General features: G+C 38.3%; 1 pseudogene; it reads right to left on the bottom strand.

The window, feature by feature from the left end:
• Positions 1 to 13,535: 13,535 nt before the first annotated feature.
• LOC127224791 (serine/arginine-rich splicing factor 3-like) lies at positions 13,536 to 14,022 on the bottom strand (annotated as a pseudogene).
• Positions 14,023 to 19,328: the final 5,306 nt, after the last annotated feature.

Genomic DNA, 19,328 nt, shown 5'->3' with positions numbered 1-19,328 from the left:
CTCTTTCCCCAAGTGCTTTCTCTTTTCTAACTCATATGCTTATGGCTGTATTAAATTCTCTTTCTAATAAACTCCAACCCTTTTTCAAATTGCTTTGTTTAGAAATTCTTTTCTGTGGTATAGTCAAAACCTTTGCTAAGGTCACTGAAATGAAGCTGTAGCCCACAGCAGGATGGAGGTCTGTCTACGGCCCCCACCCTACAGTCATGATTCTCTCTCTTTGTCTCTTTGTCATCCCACATCATCATCATTATCATCACCATCATCATTTACACCCAATCACTTTATCAGCTGAGTTTTCTGCCAAGCCTTCACTGTCTGTATTTACTGTTAAAAACAAACAAGTAACCAAAACAACTAAACAAAAACAAAAAAAGAAACCTAAATTTTAGAGGCCTTTTCTGGCATAAACAAACACCAATCACATCATTTATATTTATCCAGGGTGGCATGTTGAAGATGTTTTCATTTTTCTTTTAGGTACTGACTTGGAAGCCCTCCACTAAGTATGTAAAAATAGAGACAAGAAGGTCAACACGACCAACTACACCAGAATGTTCAAGATAGTTACCTTAGAAACCCAATCTAAGAAGCAAGAACTGTACAACTCCACGGGGCAATGAGACTCTACTCTGGCTGCTTTCTGCTGTGGACAACCAGCTCTTCCCTAGTTACTCCTCGACATAAAACAAAGTGTTCAACAATCGTCCATGCCTACTCACTCTGATTGTTAACTGTGGTATCTAAGTCTGGGACTTTCTCCCTACCCTGTCATTAATGTGGCTCTATCTAGCTATGGCAACATCAGTGTCCCTTTTCCTTATTGTACCACTAGGAGAACATGAAAACTTCAGGCTTGGGGAATCAATTTATTGGAACTTGGAAATTTATAATTTCTGTTCCAACTGGAATAGAAGTAGATCCATTTTCCTGGATGCTTTTGTTTCTCATGTAAATTTGGGCTGATTTTAAGGAATCTGTGTCAGTTGCTTCTGGCCAGCAGTAACACTGGAATTTCTCTCTCTCTCTTTTTTTAAGAGTTCACTGATTTCCACCATCCACAGGAACCTTTTTGGGGTTTCTGAGGTATGTGCTTTTTTGAGACAAGTTTCTCTGAGTAGCCCTGGCTGTCCTTAAACTCATATTATAAACCAGGCTGGCCTCAAACTCAGAGGTAAAGCATATCTTTAAGTCACTTAGGAAACTGTCAACATTCTTCACTTCCTGTTGACTGCCACTTTCACCACTAGGAACAAAGCAACTCCTCAAAGCACAGATCAATATGCTAGACAGGTAGTGAGAATGGGTGGCTTTACCTTAACATGTGTGTGCTTGGGGGGGTATTCTATGGAATCCATCCTATCTGCCAAGCATTGGGCTAATATCCCCACAGAAATCCTATCACTTAATCTTCATAGCAATCTGCTGAGATAGATCCTATCATTAATTCTATGTCATCTGCTCAAGTAACTAAGTCTTATGGAGGATCAAGAGCTCATCACAGGTCACTGGGCTAGACAGTCAGGGTGTGAATTCAGTCAGAAAGGCTCTGCAGCCAGGGTTCCACACTGCTACACTTTCGTATTCCACCACTTCACTTATTAAGGCTCCTGACAAATGCATCAGGTCCCAGCTCTCACACACAATTATTAAGTGTAAAAGGCTGTGTTAACATTAACCTGAATAAGAACCTCTTTACAGGTGAGAGATTCTGAAGCACATTTTAGAGAAATAAACGCTTCCAAGGCTGGTCTGTATTTTGCTTGCTAGTCTTTCATTTTTCCTTATCTTTTCTTATCACCCAGCTCCAAATGATTAACTTGAAGTCAAAAGTCCTTCCTTGAAGCTTGTCCTCAATCTCTGGGCTGGCTCAGTTTCAAAGCTCCCTAGGGCTGCCTGTAGCTAACAGATGGCTATCTTCCTTCTGACTTGGCTGCACTGGGTCTGGTCCCCAAATTTAGGATTTTTGAAGCAAATGAAAAATACGTTTTTTAAAAAATCATTATAAATGCTCAGAGACCCTGAAAAATCATTTAGTTAACTTAGGAGAAATGGGGATGAAAGGAGAGAGAGAGAGAGAGAGAGAGAGAGAGAGAGAGAGAGAGAGAGAGAGAGGAGGGAAAGGATATCTTAAAGGATATTTTCTATACAGTACATTTAAATTCCCCTGTGAATTTTCTGACAAAATCTGAAGAAGTGGTCACTTCCACATTATTTATTCTGTGTTCTGAAAGTATTTCAAAATGGAGTAAAGAAATGATCAACATTTACATATTATTATTTCACCTCCACTTGATGTGTTATACTGTCAATTTGTAAATGGCTTCAGGTTTTACACACTCAGTTCCTTAACAATTTTTGTTACTATTTTATTTTATGTATATAGGTGTTTTGCCTATATATGTATACTATTACCACATGCATACCCTGTGCTCATGCAGACCACAAGAGGGCACTGAGTTCCTAGGGATTGGAATTACATAAGGTTTTCCAAGCTTCAATGTGGGTGTTGGGAGTTGAACCCAGGTCCTCTGGAAGAACAGCCATGTACTTAAATGTTGAGTCACTTCACCAGATGAGACAGTTTCCAAAAGTATTCATATATTTCCTGGCACATCTTATACAAAAATTAAATTAAGAGCTAGTTATATATAGCACTTCTAAAAATAATCTGATGTTTGTAATGTATGAAAGCAATTCTTAGAAATGAAATTGAGGGCTGGGATGATGACTGTGTCAGTAAATTACTTGTTGTACTATCATAGGTCTTATGTTAGGATCCCCAGAATTCCTGTAAGAAGCTGGGTTTGGCATAGCATGGTTGTAATTCCAGAGCTGGAGAACCCGAGACAAATGGATTCCTGGGGCTTGTTGGCCAGCCAGTCTAACTAACCAGAGTAGCCAGGCAGTCTAGTCAGCCTGTCAACTTCCAGCCCAGACCCTGACTCAAAAAAAAAAATACAATTATGATGCTAGCTGAGGAAGACACCTGTCATTAACTTCTGGTTTCCACAGTCACACAGTGCACACATAAATGTCCACTTGTATACACACACACACACACACACACACACACACACTAACTCAAAGAAAAGATGATGATTATACTAGATGCTGTGATTCCCCAGAAAATATTTGTTCTTGGTAGAAAAAACAATAAAAAGAGAACAAGGAAAGGATTACAGAGATAACACAAAGCACCCTGGCTCTGTGTTGTGCCATTGTGTGTATTACACAGGTGTAGCCTGCATCAGAATTTGACTTGAGCTCAGGGCCTTGAGCTCTGAATTTAGGAAATGTTTCTCATAGAAGATTACAAAATTATGCATAGAAGTAAATCTTTATTTAGAATGAGAAATAATTTGTCATGCTTCAGAGATTTGATAAGCCTTCAACTACAACTAACTTCATAAAATCCACAAAACAATGGTTATAAAATTAACTCTTTGACACATTTGTTTTTCTTTTTCTTCTTCTTTTTTTTAATCTTATTCTGGGCATGAGGCTCTAATAGCCTTTTCATTTGAAATGATGTTGCAAATGGGGGGACATGCCTAGAATGGGTCTTTAAACAAGGTGTATCATTTTGATATACCAGGTTTAATTGAGGGTTCCTCAAGGAAGAGGATGACCGTGCTATTGATTTTCAGCAGCTAGAAGAGTGACTGACATTGAAAATCATTAAACATGTTTGTTGAAAAGAGTAGTAATTAAGCAATGGGTAGTGTTTCATTAAAAGATAATATGGTTTAGCTAAGGAATCATGACTTCAAATGTTGCTGAAAATGCTGTGTGGGCTTCTTTCTTGTTTAAAGTGTTTGAATGCAGAGGGAATTTTAATGACTTTACCTCCTTCATACTCAGCTTCTTCCACCCCTCATCAGTCAATACTTGGTGGTTAAGCCAGACCCTGACCTGGATGTGCTATGTGGCTCTATATTACTCTTTTATGGATGATGAGAATAAATAATGTGTACAAGGTTCTGGCCTTTCACAAGGTGATTTGGCAGGAAAAGTGCTGTAGAATGCTCTATTCTCATGACACTTACTCCAATCTAGCCACCAAAATGACCTCCTCGCATCAGCTGAATGGTCTTTTCAAATGACCATTTACATGTGTTTCCACTGAACCCTTACAGAATCTATTCCTGCAATGCACAAAATGAAGGAAAATAAAAAGAAAATGCATTTTGTAAGATAAAGCATCCTCTTTTTCCTTTTAAATAAAATGAGCTGGGAAGAGGCAGAGAACTTTTATGATTCAGTAATGGCCAAGATAGGATGCTCTTCAGCTCACAAATCAAAGAGCCACAAGCTGCAAAAGCTTCAATTTTGAAGAGAACAGCTCAGGGCCAGGCAAAATGTCATCCTTTTTATAGGTTCAACAAAATTCTTCTGTTTTTCATCTTGCAACACAGGCATTAGATCAGCTCTTCAAGTCCCTGGGATGTCTAGAATACTGACTTGTATGCACTTTCTAAAACATAGGGTCAAGTGCGAATAAATGCTACAGAAAAAAGAGAAAATAACACAAGAGAGAGAACCAAAATGGCTGAGTAGAATCTTGACTGAAGGCATGTCATGAGGAGAGTTTTAGAGTCACATAAATGCCTCCCAGAGCTTATCACCATGTGCATTCACACTAATGAGAGGGACTGACTTAGAACACAGTAGGCGCTGAAGGGATCATCATGGGACAGTCCTCTTGGGCCAACATTTAAAATTATACTGGGGGATAAACTGGCTGTATGGGTTTATCATTGAGAACAAAATGCTTCAAAGAGAAAAAAGACTTTGAACTCAGCAAAAATTATTATATGCCTTGTTTCTGATTTTTATGATGACATTTGACAGTCTGATATATTGTAAGAATGTTTAAAGAGCTCTCTTTTATTAGTTAATGGATCTAGGATATTAGAACATTTCCTCTTCTTAATAATATTTTCATTGTGAAGCTTTGTTATTTCCTTCAAAATAAAACTTAATTAAACACAATTAGTTAGTACCTAGGAAAGGAGTATTGTAATATCTGACTCCTACGCATTCATAAAGACACACCATGATTCAATTGTTTATGTATTTATTCACTCAAATTTCTATGCCCATATAGATATTGATAGATCAAAGCTAGAAAATAATGAAATTTAGCCACGAGTAGTGGTATATGACTTTAATTCCAGCACTCAGTAGGCAGAAGCAGATGATCTTATGAGATTGAAGCCATCCTGGTCTACATAGCAAGTTCAAAACTTTCTAGGATTACAGATTGAGACTCTGTGTCATAAACAATAACAGAAACAATAATAACAACAACAAAAGAATAAAATTAAACTCTGACAATGCAATGTAATTAAGATAGTACAACTAAGAAATATTTGTGACAACCAACTCAGAATACTGTTAATCCATAGTGAATGATAGGCTAGAAAAAGTGGCTTTTCTTTGATTGCTGGGGGCATTCTTGTTAAAGAGATAACAAATTCACTGGGTTCTTTTAACTACAGTGAAGAAAACTTGCTCAGACCAGATCAGAGCAATGATAAAAGGGCCATGTGTGCCTGGCTAATGCCAAAGGAAGTAGGAGATGATGCTGGAATGTCAAGCTAGGTCTAGAAATTTCTATGAACTTTATAGACTTTTTTTTTAAATTTAATTTTTTAATTTATTATTTTACATATCGATCCCAGTTCCCTCTCCCTCCCTCCCTTTTACCCCCTCTGCCCCCTCACATGCACCCTGACCACCCTCCCATTTCATCCCCCCACCCCAATTCCACATGTAGGGCAATGCCATCCAGGTGTGGACTTTATAGACCTTTTTATATCAGAGTAAAGGTGTCAATAAAGTGAAGTTTTAGAAAAGTTGATTTTGTTATTAGGATATTTCAGGTATTGCTTGTTAAATGCATGAACTAAGACATATTATTAGCTAGGCTGAGAGTAAACAGAATTAAAAAAAATTAAGATGTTCCAGAACTTTTAACTTTCCTGACTTCACAAAATACTACAAAATATTCAGGTGAATAAAGGACAGTATGATTAACATTTTATGGTCTGGTGTTATAAGCAGTTTCCTGCCAGCCTGGCCCCAGAGCCTCATCAGCCCCCAAATAGAACACAGAGATGCTGTATTAGATATAAAGCTGTTGGCCAATAACCTTGTTCCAATATTTTGTGCCAAAACCTTTGGAAATAATTTGTAAACAGTTTCCACAATCCATAATTTACCATTGCATCGATGATATATTGTTGGCTGATTCTAAAGTAGAAATAGTAGAAAAACATGTTTGAGGAAGTAAAGGAAGTTTTACCTCACTGGGGATTACAAATCTCCTCCCCTGCCCCCCAAAAAAAACAATACAAAGAGGAAATTCTATCATTTACTTAGGATATAAAATAGGTGTACAGAAAATTAGACCACAAAAAATACAGATCAGAAGAGACTGTTACAAGACTCTTAATGATCTTCAAAAATTACTAGGAGAGACTTCTTAACTACAGACCATTTTTGGAGTAGAAGGGCATGATTTTAAAAACTTGAAAATGGCCCTAAAAGGGGACAAGGACTTAAATATTCCATGGATACTATAAGCTGAAGCTCAAAAGGAATTAGAATGAGTAGAAAAGAGGATAGTAGAAGCACATGTGAACCGTATGGATCCAAACTAGACTGTATTCTGTATTCTAGAGAATATCCTTCAGGGACTAGGAGGGCAAGGAACATTCTGGGAGATGTAATAGAGAGGAGTTGAAATGTAGGACCAAGAGGAGTAAAGAGGTTAGGACCCTCTCTTGGGTAAGATAAGACCCATGGAAACACTTAGATTGATAGAAATGAGTCAATATTTAAGACAGGGCTAGCCAATAAGAAACTCTAGCCATTGGCCAACAGCTTTATTCTAATGCAGCATCTTTGTGTGTTACTTTGGGGCTGATTTGGCTCTGAGACCAGGCTGGTGGGAAACTGCTTGTAACAGTCTGGTAGATATCACTTACCTGTTCCTTGGACCAACAGAATGTGAAATTTTCACTCTTGATTCACTTGGACATACATCAGATCTCAACCCCCCTTTTTTCTAACAGCATTATTAAGACATTTATCAAGACAAGCTTATCAGAATACTTTATATTTGAAGCTCAGTAATTCCTAGTAAAAATAACTGGGCTCCCTTTTCTAGGTTACGAGGTTTAAGGGGAAAGGAGAACAAGAAGGATAGAGAGATATGAAACATGAGGTGCTGGTAGAGAGGTTGGGAGAGAGAGAGAGAGAGAATGAATTCCCTAACCATTTCTACCTCTCAACTCCTCAGCCCCACTCTGAACACACTGTTTTAAAGGCATATATGACATTGCCATTGCTTCCCAAGTAATGGACACAATTCTTTTTTTTTCACTTAATTTTTATTTTTTGGTAATTTAATATAAATATTATATTTGGTAATTTCATACATGAATATTGTATTTGGTAATTTCACACATGAGTAGCATTCTCACCCCTCTTCTGCCCTCCAGCTCTTTCTATGTCCCCACCACTGCATCTCATTTTCATGGCCTGGTTCTCTATAATTATTGTTATTTTACACACACACACACACACACACACACACACACACACACAAATCCTGCTAAGTCCATATGGACGTAGTAGTTTCTATATGTGTTTAGGGCTCATCAATTCTGATCAAATGACGTATCAGTGGACTCAACCCTGGAGGAGATTGATTCTACCGCTCTCAACAGCCATTGATTGCCTATAGGAGTGAGACCTTGTTCAGTTCCCTCCATCAACAATGCATGTTAGCTGGTGTTGTTATTATTGGGGTTTTGCTTTGGCAGCCTCATGGTTGGGATCTCATGGGTGCAGTATCCCTGTCATCTTTAGAAGACACTATGAAGCATCAGTTGTTCTGATCCTCTGGATTTTACAATCTTTCTGCCTCTTTTAATGTGATGCTTCCTGAGTCTTAGGTGTAGAGGTCACATTATAAATGTAATATAAATATAACACATAAAACCAGCTAGGGTTGGGCACCCTATGGTCACTTACTCTGAATCTTGGCATGTTGTGACCTCTGTAACAGCCTCCATCTGTGGCAGAAGGAAGCTTCTTTGATGAGGGTGAGATTTACTGAGCCGTGGGCACAAGCATTCTTTTTATTTATTTATTTTTATTTTACATGTCAATCCCAGTTCCCTCTCCCTCTCTCCCTCTTACCCTCTCTGTCCCCTCACATGCACCCTGACCACCCTCCCATCCCATCCCCCACCCCAATTCCAAATGTAGGGCAATGCCATACAGGTGGGGTCCTGTAGTTCTGTCAAGTCATTTGAAGTAGGGACTAGGACTTCTCTCCTGTCTCTAGGTTAAGGCAGTATCCCTCCATGGGGGATGTGATGGACACAATTATTTAGGATTTCAGGAGCACTAAATGGAGTTTACCACCATATTATGCTTGCATTCTTCGTTGTTAATTAAATTGCATATCACTTATGATTAGTTCTGAATTGTTTATTTAGATAAGGTCCTGTTGCCAAAATTATGAATGATGCCCATAATCAAAATGATTACAATTACCTGAAATACTTACTAAAAGTGATTCTGAGATAAATGCATTCATACATGAGTAGAAACCTTGTAATACTAGGACATCAATTTTATCTTCTACTTCTGAAGATTGCTGTTTAGGTAGAGGAGAGGATCTCAACCACCTGTGCTTTGAAGACAAGCCTGAAGTGGGGCTATGTGAGAAAATGGTTCATTAAGCCATGAATGGGAAAGAAGAGGAGACAAGGAGGGTGTTGACCCTGTGGAGATGTTTGGGCGCACATTATACCTCAACATGTATTCCATGGCAAAGTTAGTTACTGGGTACAAGTCAGCACAGGGTGTACTGGGGGCTCGATGTCATCCTGTCTCTCTGTGCAGCAAAGCAGTGTCCATTCACAAGATCAATCTACTGGAGAATATTGCAGTTATGGGTACACCAAAAAAGCAGGAATTCTTAGGGGTTGATGAGCCGTGTGTCTTCCCCTTCAGCAAAACCTGGAAGTAAAGAGGGAAGTGCATTAACTCTCCTTTGTGCAAAACACCTCCTGTCCATCATTGCCAAGTGTTTCCTACTCAGGTGCTAAATCCAGTTAATTATCACAGAGACCTATGATACTGAATACATCTAAAACTACTACTTTAACAGTATCCAACCTGAATTCTGTCCTCATTACCAAATTCATGTCTTCAACAACATGGAGACTAAAATATCACATATAAAATGGGAAATAGAATAATGGGGAGGAGAGAAAGAGGCCAGTACAGGAGAAGGAGGGACAAATGACACTAAGGTTATTTGATAAAGCCTCAAGGAGTAATTGTTTTATATTTACCTAAACTTCTATACAATACACACACACACACACACACACACACACACACACACACACACACACACACGCATGCATGCATGCATGGCACATCCATGGGCACATACACACATGAAAGTCAAGTCACTTGGGGTGGCAATGCTTTCCACAAGAACTACCAAAATCCCTGGTATTAGGCATGAGAAACCTCCATTCAAATGGTTGGCCAGGGTAGTTCAAGTGACTCCTTAAATAATATAGACTACCAATGTAACTTTTGGCTGCCTCTTAGGCATTGAGGCACAGCTCCTATTAGTGGAAGTAATACACATGTAGGGCACAGGTAGGACTTAAAAGACTCAAGCTTAATATGGCCCGGAAGTCTCTTTCCATAAGACTAGCTTTCATAGTTCCAGAAAATACTACACAAGTTCCCAAGATAGAGAAGCAATTAAACAGCCCAACATAACTGATACCTATGAACCATGACAATTATAAGCATGGCAAGATATAAAAGAAAGTACAGTAAGTGGTACTCACATGTTGGTGTCAACCAACAGTTGTCTAATTGTTCCTAAGGTCCATTCAGAAAGGAGGAATCTTTTGTTGTACTGGAAACTTAGCTTCCCAGGGCTAGTGAAATCATGGTCCTTAGAAAAAGAAATCTACCTCTGATTTGCTATTTAAGCACAATTCCTTATTAAATTCTAAATCTTAGCCTTATCCCCACAGTTAAACCTCCACTTCTCATTAAAGAAGTCTCTCTTTACAATAAATGAAGCGCATCACAGAAAACCAAAATTAAATATAAAACATGAATCAACAGATTGTGGAAGCTCAGTCCAAATGGGCACATCTACATCAAAGCTCTTCTGTATGAGGCTCAGGAAACTTTGAGGAAGAGGGGATGGGAAGATTGTAAGAGACAGACTACCAGAAATTCTTCTCTGAGAAATTGTTTAATAAACAATATTGGAACAATGACTTATCAACAGGCATGCTAATATGGAAGGTGGAAATTTTACTGGAGTCCTTTGCATAGATTATGAACTATAGACAACTAATGACTGCTGGAAACAGAAGTACCCTCTTCCAGGGATGAGCCCCTTATTGGCTGCCCAATAGAGAATCAATCATGAAATTGCATATACCCTTCTAACACAAACAGACTCAGAAGGTTGTATTTATACATATTTATGCATACATATACGTGTGTGTGTGTGTGTGTGTGTGTGTGTGTATGTAACAATCATAATCAAAGAAAAAGACAGGCTATGAATTTGAGGTAGGGACTCATGGGAAGCAGTAGGAGGTGGGCAGCTTGGAAGGTTTGAAGAAAGGAAAAGGAAGGTGAAAAGTGATGTAATTCTGTTTCAATTGAAACATATTAAAAATGAAAATGAACTATTATACAATATTCATTGCACTTTTTAATATTAACACCATCAGGAAAATGACTTATTTTTTAAAATTTAAATTAGAAACAATCTTATTTTACATACAAATCCCAGTTACCTCTCTACCATCCTCCCATGCACAACACCAACCAGCTCCCTCCTCCTCCCTCCCCCTCCCAATCCCTATCCACTTCCCAGGGAGAGTGAGGCCTTCCATTGGGGATCATCAAAGTCTGTCACATCATTTGTGGGCAGGGCCTAGGCCCTCCCCCATGTATTTAGGCTGAGAGAGTATTCATCCATGGGGAAATGGGCTTCCAAAGTCCATTCATGTACTAGGAATAAGTACTGGTTCCACTGTAAGAGGTCCCATAGACTGCCAAGGCCTCCTAACTGCCATCCTAGTTCACAAGGTCTGGTTGGGACCTATGCAGGTTCCCAGCTGTCTTACTAGGGTCCATGAGCTTCCACTTGCTCAGGTCAGCTGTTTCTGTGCATTTCCCTGGCATAGACTTTGTTCAACTATGTTCATAGAAGCATTATTTGTAATAGCCAGAACTGGAAGCAACCTCACCTCCCTTTCTACAATTGGAATCCAGGAGTTAGACTCAGTGCTTAGCTATGGATCTCTGCTTCCGGTTCCATTAGCTACTGGGTGAAGGCTCTATGATGACATCAAAGGTAGTTATCAATCTTATTATAGGAGAAGGGCATTTAAGGTAGGCCCTGCTCTATGGTGTAGATTCTTTGATGGGATCATTCCTATGGCTTTCCTGACATTTCCCAAGTGCCCAATTTTACTTTAAACCTATACATTATCTGTTTTCTTGCTCTCCTTTATTCATATAAGGACTCAATCTTCCTGATGCCTCATGTTTTCCTCTCCATTCCTCTTCTTCCCTGCTCTTTCTTCTCCTTCCCTCTCCCCTCCCCCTTAACTCATGCTTCCAATTTGTTCAGGAGCTCTTGTCACTTTCCCCTTCTCTTTTAGGGTCATCCTTGTTTCCTAGCGTTTCTGACAGTGTGTTTGTAGGCTGTTAATCCTTTGCTCATATTTTATATGAGTGAGTACATACCATGTTTGCCTTTCTGTGACTGGGTTATCTCACTCAGGATGGTATCTTCTAGTTCCATCCATTTGCCTGTGAATTTCAAGATCTCATTTTTTTTTGTTTCGTTTTTTCTTTTCTTTTTTTCTGTTGAGTAGTATTCCATTGTGAAAATGTTCCATATTTTCTTTACGCATTTTGGTTGAGTGTCATCTAGGTTGCTTCCAGGTTCTGGCTATTACAAATAATGCTGCTATGAACATAGTTGAACAAATGTCCTTGTTGTATGAATGTCCATATTTTGGATATATGCCTAAGAGTAGAATGCTGGATCTTGAGGTAGACTCCCATTTTCCTGAGAAATTGTCATACTGATTTCCAAAGTGGCTGTACTAATTTTCACTCCCACCAGTAATGGAGCAGAGTTTCCCTTCTTTACATCCTCTCCAGCAAATACTGTCCTTGGTGTTTTTGGTTTTAGCCATTCTGGCAGGAGTAAGATGCAGAGTTGTTTTGATTTGCATTTCCCTGATGGCTAAGGATGTTGAGCACTTTCTTAAGTATCTTTCAGTCATTTTAGATTCTTCTATTGAGAATTCTCTATTTGGTTTTGTACCCTATTTTTAATTGGGTTATTTGGTGTTTTAGTGACTAGCTTCTTGAGTTCTTTATATATTTTAGAAATCAGCCCTCTTTAAGATGTGGGGTTGTTGCATATCTTCCCCCATTCTGTGGGCTGTTGTTTTGTCTTGTTGATTGTGTCCTTTGCCTTACAGAAGCTTCTCAGTTTCATGAGGCCTCATTTATTAATTGTTGATCTCAGTGTCTGTTTTAATGTCGATATGTTCAGGAAGCAGTCTCCTGTACCAATTTGTTCAAGGGCAGCTCACATTTTCTCTTCTGGGTGATCTAGTGTAGTTGGATTTATGTTGAGATCTTTGATCCATTCGGACTTAAGTGTTGTGAATGGGGACAGATATGGATCTATCTGCAATCTACTCAATCTGCTACAAGTCAGCATCCAGTTATGGCAACACCATTTGTTGAAGATGCTTTCTTTTTTCATTGTATAATTTTATCTTCTTTGTCAAAAATAAGGTGTTCATAAGAATGTAGATTAATATCAGGGCTTTCAATTTGAGTCCACAGGTCTGCCTATTTTTTTTTTTTTTTTTTTTTTTTTTTTTTTAACCAAAACTTTAATCCCAAGGAATTCACAAACATATTAGGGATGACAGCATGTAAAAGAAATCTTGCACAGTAACTCAAAGGTTCAGCTCTGCAATGTACCCTTACACTGATAGGGCACTGGTAACTTAAAGTCTTCTATTTCCAAATAAAGAGTGTTACAGCTATGTGTCCATATGTAGCAATCATTAAAGAACCTCTGAACTCCTTCAGGGTGAAGTTCTCATCCTTTACCTGTTAGCTAGTGTTCACTAAAAGCGTTTAAAGACTGCCTATCATTTTACCCACACCTCCACACCATATCCCAGCTACTAGACAAACTAGAGCTTTATTTCATTTCTGCCAGTGGTTTCTGTATCAGTAGCACATCACAGTCTAACTGAGCAGGATTTGGTTTGTTTCAATCTATGAAAAACTAAAATTCAAAGCAAATTTAAACAGTTAAAACATCTTAAAAATACACCAAGAATATGAAGTCTCAAACAAAACTTGAATTTCCTGTGCATACTCATATCAAATGAAGTTATTTCCTGTACACCACTTCTTTAGCAAGCTGGTCTTCTACTTTCATTTGACCTAGATTGGCTATGAGACCTAGAGAAGGACCGAGATGGCTTGTGGTTTGTCTCTCAAGACAGATACCTTTCTCTTCTCCTATATCTAGAAAGTGACCTGCTTCTGCTTCTAGAGAAGCTTCTCCTTCTTGGAGATCTTCACTGAGGTGGAGGACTCCTCCTATGGTAATCATCTCAAGGGCGACAGCATCAAGAGGGCCATGGGCCACAATTGTGACTTCTTTTTTCACCATTGGACAGTTCCACTCTCACACGGCAGCCACTTCCATCCAGCTCTCAGACAGTATCAGCTGATCCTCAAATTCAAGGGAAGATGAGCCAGGAGGGTTCTGAGCAACCCACACACTTCAAAGTGGTCCATAATAGCCAAAAGCCTGCTCTAGTTCAGTCTGTTCCCATCGTTTCCAAGATTACCTGCATATAACTTACAATCTAGTGGACGGAAATCATGATGCATTTCAAAATCCTGGGTTCAAACACCAAGGCTCAAACCCTAACACTCAGACAGGCCCACCTGAGCACTTCAGGATCTGGTTTGGCAGATGCTCTCCATTCCTAGGTATCCACAAAATGGCCTTGCCTGTCTATTTTTGTGCCAATACCAAGCTGTTTTCATTACTGTTGATACAAAGTAGTAAGTCCAAGATGGTGATGCTTCCAAAGGTCCTTTATTGTACAGGGTTGTTTTGGCTATCCTGGGTCTTTTGTTTTTTCATATGAAGTTGAATATTGTTCTTCTAAGCTCTTCAATGAATTGTACTGGGATTTTGATGAGGATTGCGTCGAATCTGTAGGTTGCTTTTGGCAAGATTGCCATTTTTACTATGTTGATTCTACCTATCCAAGAGCATGAGAGATGTTTCCATTTTCTGGTACCTTATTTAATTTCTTTATGTAATGACTCAAAGTTATACAGGTCTTTCACTTGTTTGGTTAGTATTACTCCAAGATATTTTGTGTTGTTTATGGCTATTGTAATGGGTGATGTTTCTCTGATTTCTTTCTCAGTCTGTTTATTGTCTATGTAATGTAGGGCAACTAATTTCTTTGAGTTAATCTTGTATCCTGCCATTTTGCTGAGGGTGTTTATTAGCTCTAGGAGTTCCCTGGTAGAATTTTTTTGTGTGTGTCATTTATGTAAACTATCATATCATATGCAAATAGTGAAAGTTTGACTTCTTCCTTTCCAATTTGTATCCCCTTGATTTCCTTTTGTTGTCTTATTGCTCTGGCTATAACTTCAAGGACAATATTGAAGAGATATGGAGAAAGTGGACAACCTTCTCTTGTTCTCAATTTTAGAGGAATTGTGTTGAGTTTCTCTTCATTTACTTTGGTGTTTGGTGTTGGTTTCCTGTATATTGCCTTTATCATGTTTGGTTCCTGTTATACATCATCTCTGCAAGACCTGATTTATCATGAAGGGGTATAGGATTTTGTCCAAGACATTTTCAGCATCTAGTGAGATTATCATACATTTTTGTTCTTTTTCAATTTGTTTATATGGTAGATTACATTGATGGATTTTAATATATTGAACCATCCCTGCATCCCTGGGATAAATCCTACTTGATCATAATGATTTTTCTGATGTGTTCTTTAATTCAATTTGCCAACATTTCATCAAATTCCAGGAAGTCTTTAATCTCTTTCTTATTTCTTCCTTGACCCAGGAGTGATGCAATTGATCATTGTTCAATTTCCAAGAGTTTATAGAATTTTTTTCAATTTATATTGTTGTTGAATTCTAATTTAAAGCATGGTGATCTGATAATATACATGGAGTTTTTCCAATTTTTTTTTCATCTGTTGAGGTTTGCTTTGTTGATGAGTATGTGCTTGATTTTAGAGAAGGTTCCTTGTGGCACTGAGAAATAGGTATATTCTTTTGTGTTTGGATGCAATGTTCTATAGATGTCTGTTAAATCCAATTGCGTCATAATTTCTGTTAGTTCTTTTGTGTCTTGTTAAGTTTCTGTCTGGTAGTCCTGTCCAGTGGTGAGAGTGGGGCCTTATAGTCTCCCAATATAAGTATGTGGGGTTTATGTATGATTCGAGATTTAGTAATTTTTCTTTTATGAATGTGAGTGCCTTAGTATTTGGGGTATAGATGTTCAGAATTGAGACTTCATCTTGGTGAATGTTTCCTGTGATGAGTATGAAATGATCTCTGTCATCTCTTTTTATTAATTTTAGTTTGGATTCTAATTTGTTAGAAATTAAAATATGTATACCAGTTTGTTTATTAGGTCCATTTGATTGGAAAATCTTTTGCCATCCGTTTACTCTGAGGTAACATCTGTGTTTGAAGTTGAGGTGTGTTTCTTGTATAAAGCAGAAGGACAGATTCTGTCTTCATATCCATTCTCTTAGCACATGTCTTTTTATAGGTGAGTTAAGATTATTGATATTGAGGGATACTAATGATCATTGATTGTTGATTCTTGTTTCTTTTCTGTTTGTTCTTGGTGTTTTTATTGTTTATGGATTTCCCTGTTTTTTTTTTTTTTTTTTTTTTTTTTGGAGGAGTCAACTTCCTTGAGTTTGAGTTTTCCTTCCAGAACTTTCTGCAAGACTGGATTAGTGGATCTGTATTGTTTCAATCTGGTTTTGTCATAGAATATCTTGTTTTCTCCATCTATAGTGATCGAAAGCTTTGCTTGGTACAGTATTCTGGGCTGGCATCCACGGTCTGTTAGTGTTTTTAGAACATCCATCCAGGATCTTCTGTCTTTCAGAGTTTCCACTGAGAAGTCAGGTGTAATTCTGATAGGTCTGCCTTTATATGTTGCTTGGCCTTTTTCCTTTGCTACCCTTAATAGTCTTTCTTTAGTCTATATGTTTGCTGTTTTGATTATTATTTGGAAAGGGGACATTTTTTGTGGTCCACTCTATTTGGTGTTCTATAGCCTTCTTGTATTTTCACAGGCATGTCTTTCCTTAGGTTGGGAAAGTTTTTCCTATGATTTTGCTGAATATGTTTTCTACACCTTTGAGCTGGGCTTCTTCCCCTTCCTCTATACTTATTATTCTCAGGTTTGACCTTTTCAAGCTGTCCCATATTTCCTAGATATTTTGGGTTAAGGATTTGTAGGGCTTAAGATTTTCTTTGGTTGTTGAATCTATTTCATCTAGTTTATCTTCAGCTCTTGAGATTCTCTTTTCCATATCTTGTATTCTGTCGATTATGCCTGCATCTGTAGTTACTGATTATGTACCAAGATTTTCTTTTTCCAGCATTTCCTCAGTTTGTGTTTTCTTTATTTTCTCTATTTCAGTTTGCAGGTCTTGAATTGTTTGGATGACTTCTTCCATCTGTTTGGTTCCTTCCTTCCTTCCTGCCTTCCTTCCTTTCTTTCTTTTCTTGGCTTTCCTTGCTTTCTTTAAGAGATTTGTTGATTTCTTGCAATTTTTTGTTTTGTCTTTTCCTTCATTTCTTCCACTTTTTTGTTTGTTTTTCTTTAAGGTATTTTTTCATTTCCTCTTTGAGGGTCTCTATTATCTTCAAAAAGTTGTACTTAAGGTCATTCTCTTCTGCTTCATATGCATTGAGATGTCTATGTCTTGCCAGTGTTGAATCCCTAGATTCTGGTGGTGTCATATTATTTTTTCTGTTGTTGAAGGTGTTCTTATACTCTCATCTTCCCATCGCTTCTTCCAGGGGTGCAGGTGGGGACTCTCCTTTTTCTGATGGCTGTGGGTTCAAGGCTTTCTGCAGGTGGGTGCAGATGGGTCCAAGTTTCTACTGGCAGCAGATGCTAGATGGCTCTCTCTTCTAGTGGGTGCTGGTTCAAGGCTTGGATGTCGGCAGATGGTAGATGGCTGGGTCTGTCTCCTGGTCTCTCTTGGGGCTATGATGCTACAACAGGACTTTCCTCATTCTTTTAATTAGTACTGTGTGGCACATTGTATACACATGGCAACCAGGAAGATTTGAGTAAGGGTTAATAATAATTCTTTAGGAAATAATGTGTAGTGATAAAAATCAGGGTGTTTGGTGTTAAGCAGTTTTTGACTCCTCTACCTACTCATAGGCCACATGACTTTGAACAACTTACTCTCTGAATCTAAATTTCCATATGCCATGCCATTTGTAGGGTCATTCAACAATGAACTTTTTTACAGAAATTAGCAGCACAGTGACTTGAGCATGGACACAGGTTTTTTTTTTTGTTTTTGTTTTTGTTGTTTTTTATTTTGTGAATGAACTATAGGCATAAGCAGGAAGACCAAAGCTATGTAAGAAGTCCAGCTGGAGAACAAAATTTGGTCAGTAGAGCTTTAGGCAAGACTTTTGTTATTGTACCCTGAATAATGGAAAATTCAATGGAGCTTAGTTGTATTTTGAATTTTCAGCTTTAATTAAATATAGCTATACCCAGATATAGATTTGTTTTGTATACTAGAACAATCATACAATCAATATAGCTTCCTCATCATTTTTATTCACTTCCAGGTGATGTCTAACTTTTAAAATTTAATTCATGGTCTATCTAATCCTGTTCAACTTTTGAAAGAAAATAAAGTGTATATTATAGTTGCATAAATATATATTGCATAAAACATTGTGCTGATGATTTCAAAATGCCTTATTTTTAACAAAAATTGAATTTTTCCTCTTCTAAGGGAGATTGATGTGTCTCTTAGGCTCCTCCTTTTAGAGGGTAGGGAATGGGGGCATTGGAACATGAGGGATCAGGATGCTCGAGTTTTGGGTGACACAGAGTAAAAGAGTGATGAAGGAAATATCTTGACAGAGGAGGACCCTGTGAGTTTAGGGAGAAACCTGGTGCCATAGTGGCTCCTGGGAACCCACAAGGATGACATCAGCCAGCTAAGACTCCTAGTAATCATGGAGATGGTGCCTAACTGGCCTTCTCCACATTAGATTGGTGACTTCCCTAGTTGTCTTCATATAGCCTCCATCTAGTACCTGATGGAAGCAGAATGCAGAGATCCACAGCTAAACACTGGGTCCATCTCTGGGAATTCTATTGAAGAGAGAAAGGGTGAGGAATTGTATGAGTAATATGGGAGGGGGACAGGCAGATGCAGCTGATCTGAGCTTGTGGGAGCTCATGGACTCTGGATGGAAGCTAGGGAGCTGGTATGGGACCAATCTAGGTGCTCTGCATCTGGGTGACAATTATGTAGCTTAGTCTTTTGTGGAAACCTCTAGCAATGTCACCAGGGCCTGTTTCTGATGCATGAGCTAGCTTGACTCCAGTGTTTGGATAATGGGACCATGCCTCAATAGTTTACAGTTCTATTTCTCTATGTAATGTTAATGAAGCTAGCCATGACATTAAATTTTCAGGACATTTCTATGTTTTTTGAGACAGTGTGTCAAGTAGCCAAATTTATTGTCAAACATACTATGATGCTCAAGGCTGGCCTTAAAGTTCTGGTCCTCATGCTTCTACCTCTTAAGTACTGAACTTACTGGCATGGAATGTGCCACCACTCCTGCTTCAATTATGATTTTAGAATCACAGTTACTTTAATATAAATACTATTTAGACAGGTCAGAAAACTTTGCAGAGCAGCTGAGAGGACTCCCTAAGTCACCCTTATAGCAATATCCAATATCTTCCATGAATGGGATACATTTTGCAGGAATGTGGAATATGGAGAGTAAATTAAGGTCAGAAACAAAAGAGTTTGGTGGTAAATGGCAGATAGGCATTTGAGGTATGGAAGTGAGTGAGAGAATTCTTGTAGTTGGAACAAGACCACTTTTGAAAATCCAGGCTGAGAAAAAAT

This window comes from Phodopus roborovskii, unplaced genomic scaffold, assembly GCF_943737965.1.
Source record: "Phodopus roborovskii unplaced genomic scaffold, PHOROB, whole genome shotgun sequence".
Taxonomy (NCBI): domain Eukaryota; kingdom Metazoa; phylum Chordata; class Mammalia; order Rodentia; family Cricetidae; genus Phodopus; species Phodopus roborovskii.
This window is presented reverse-complemented; position numbering and strand designations above follow the sequence as displayed.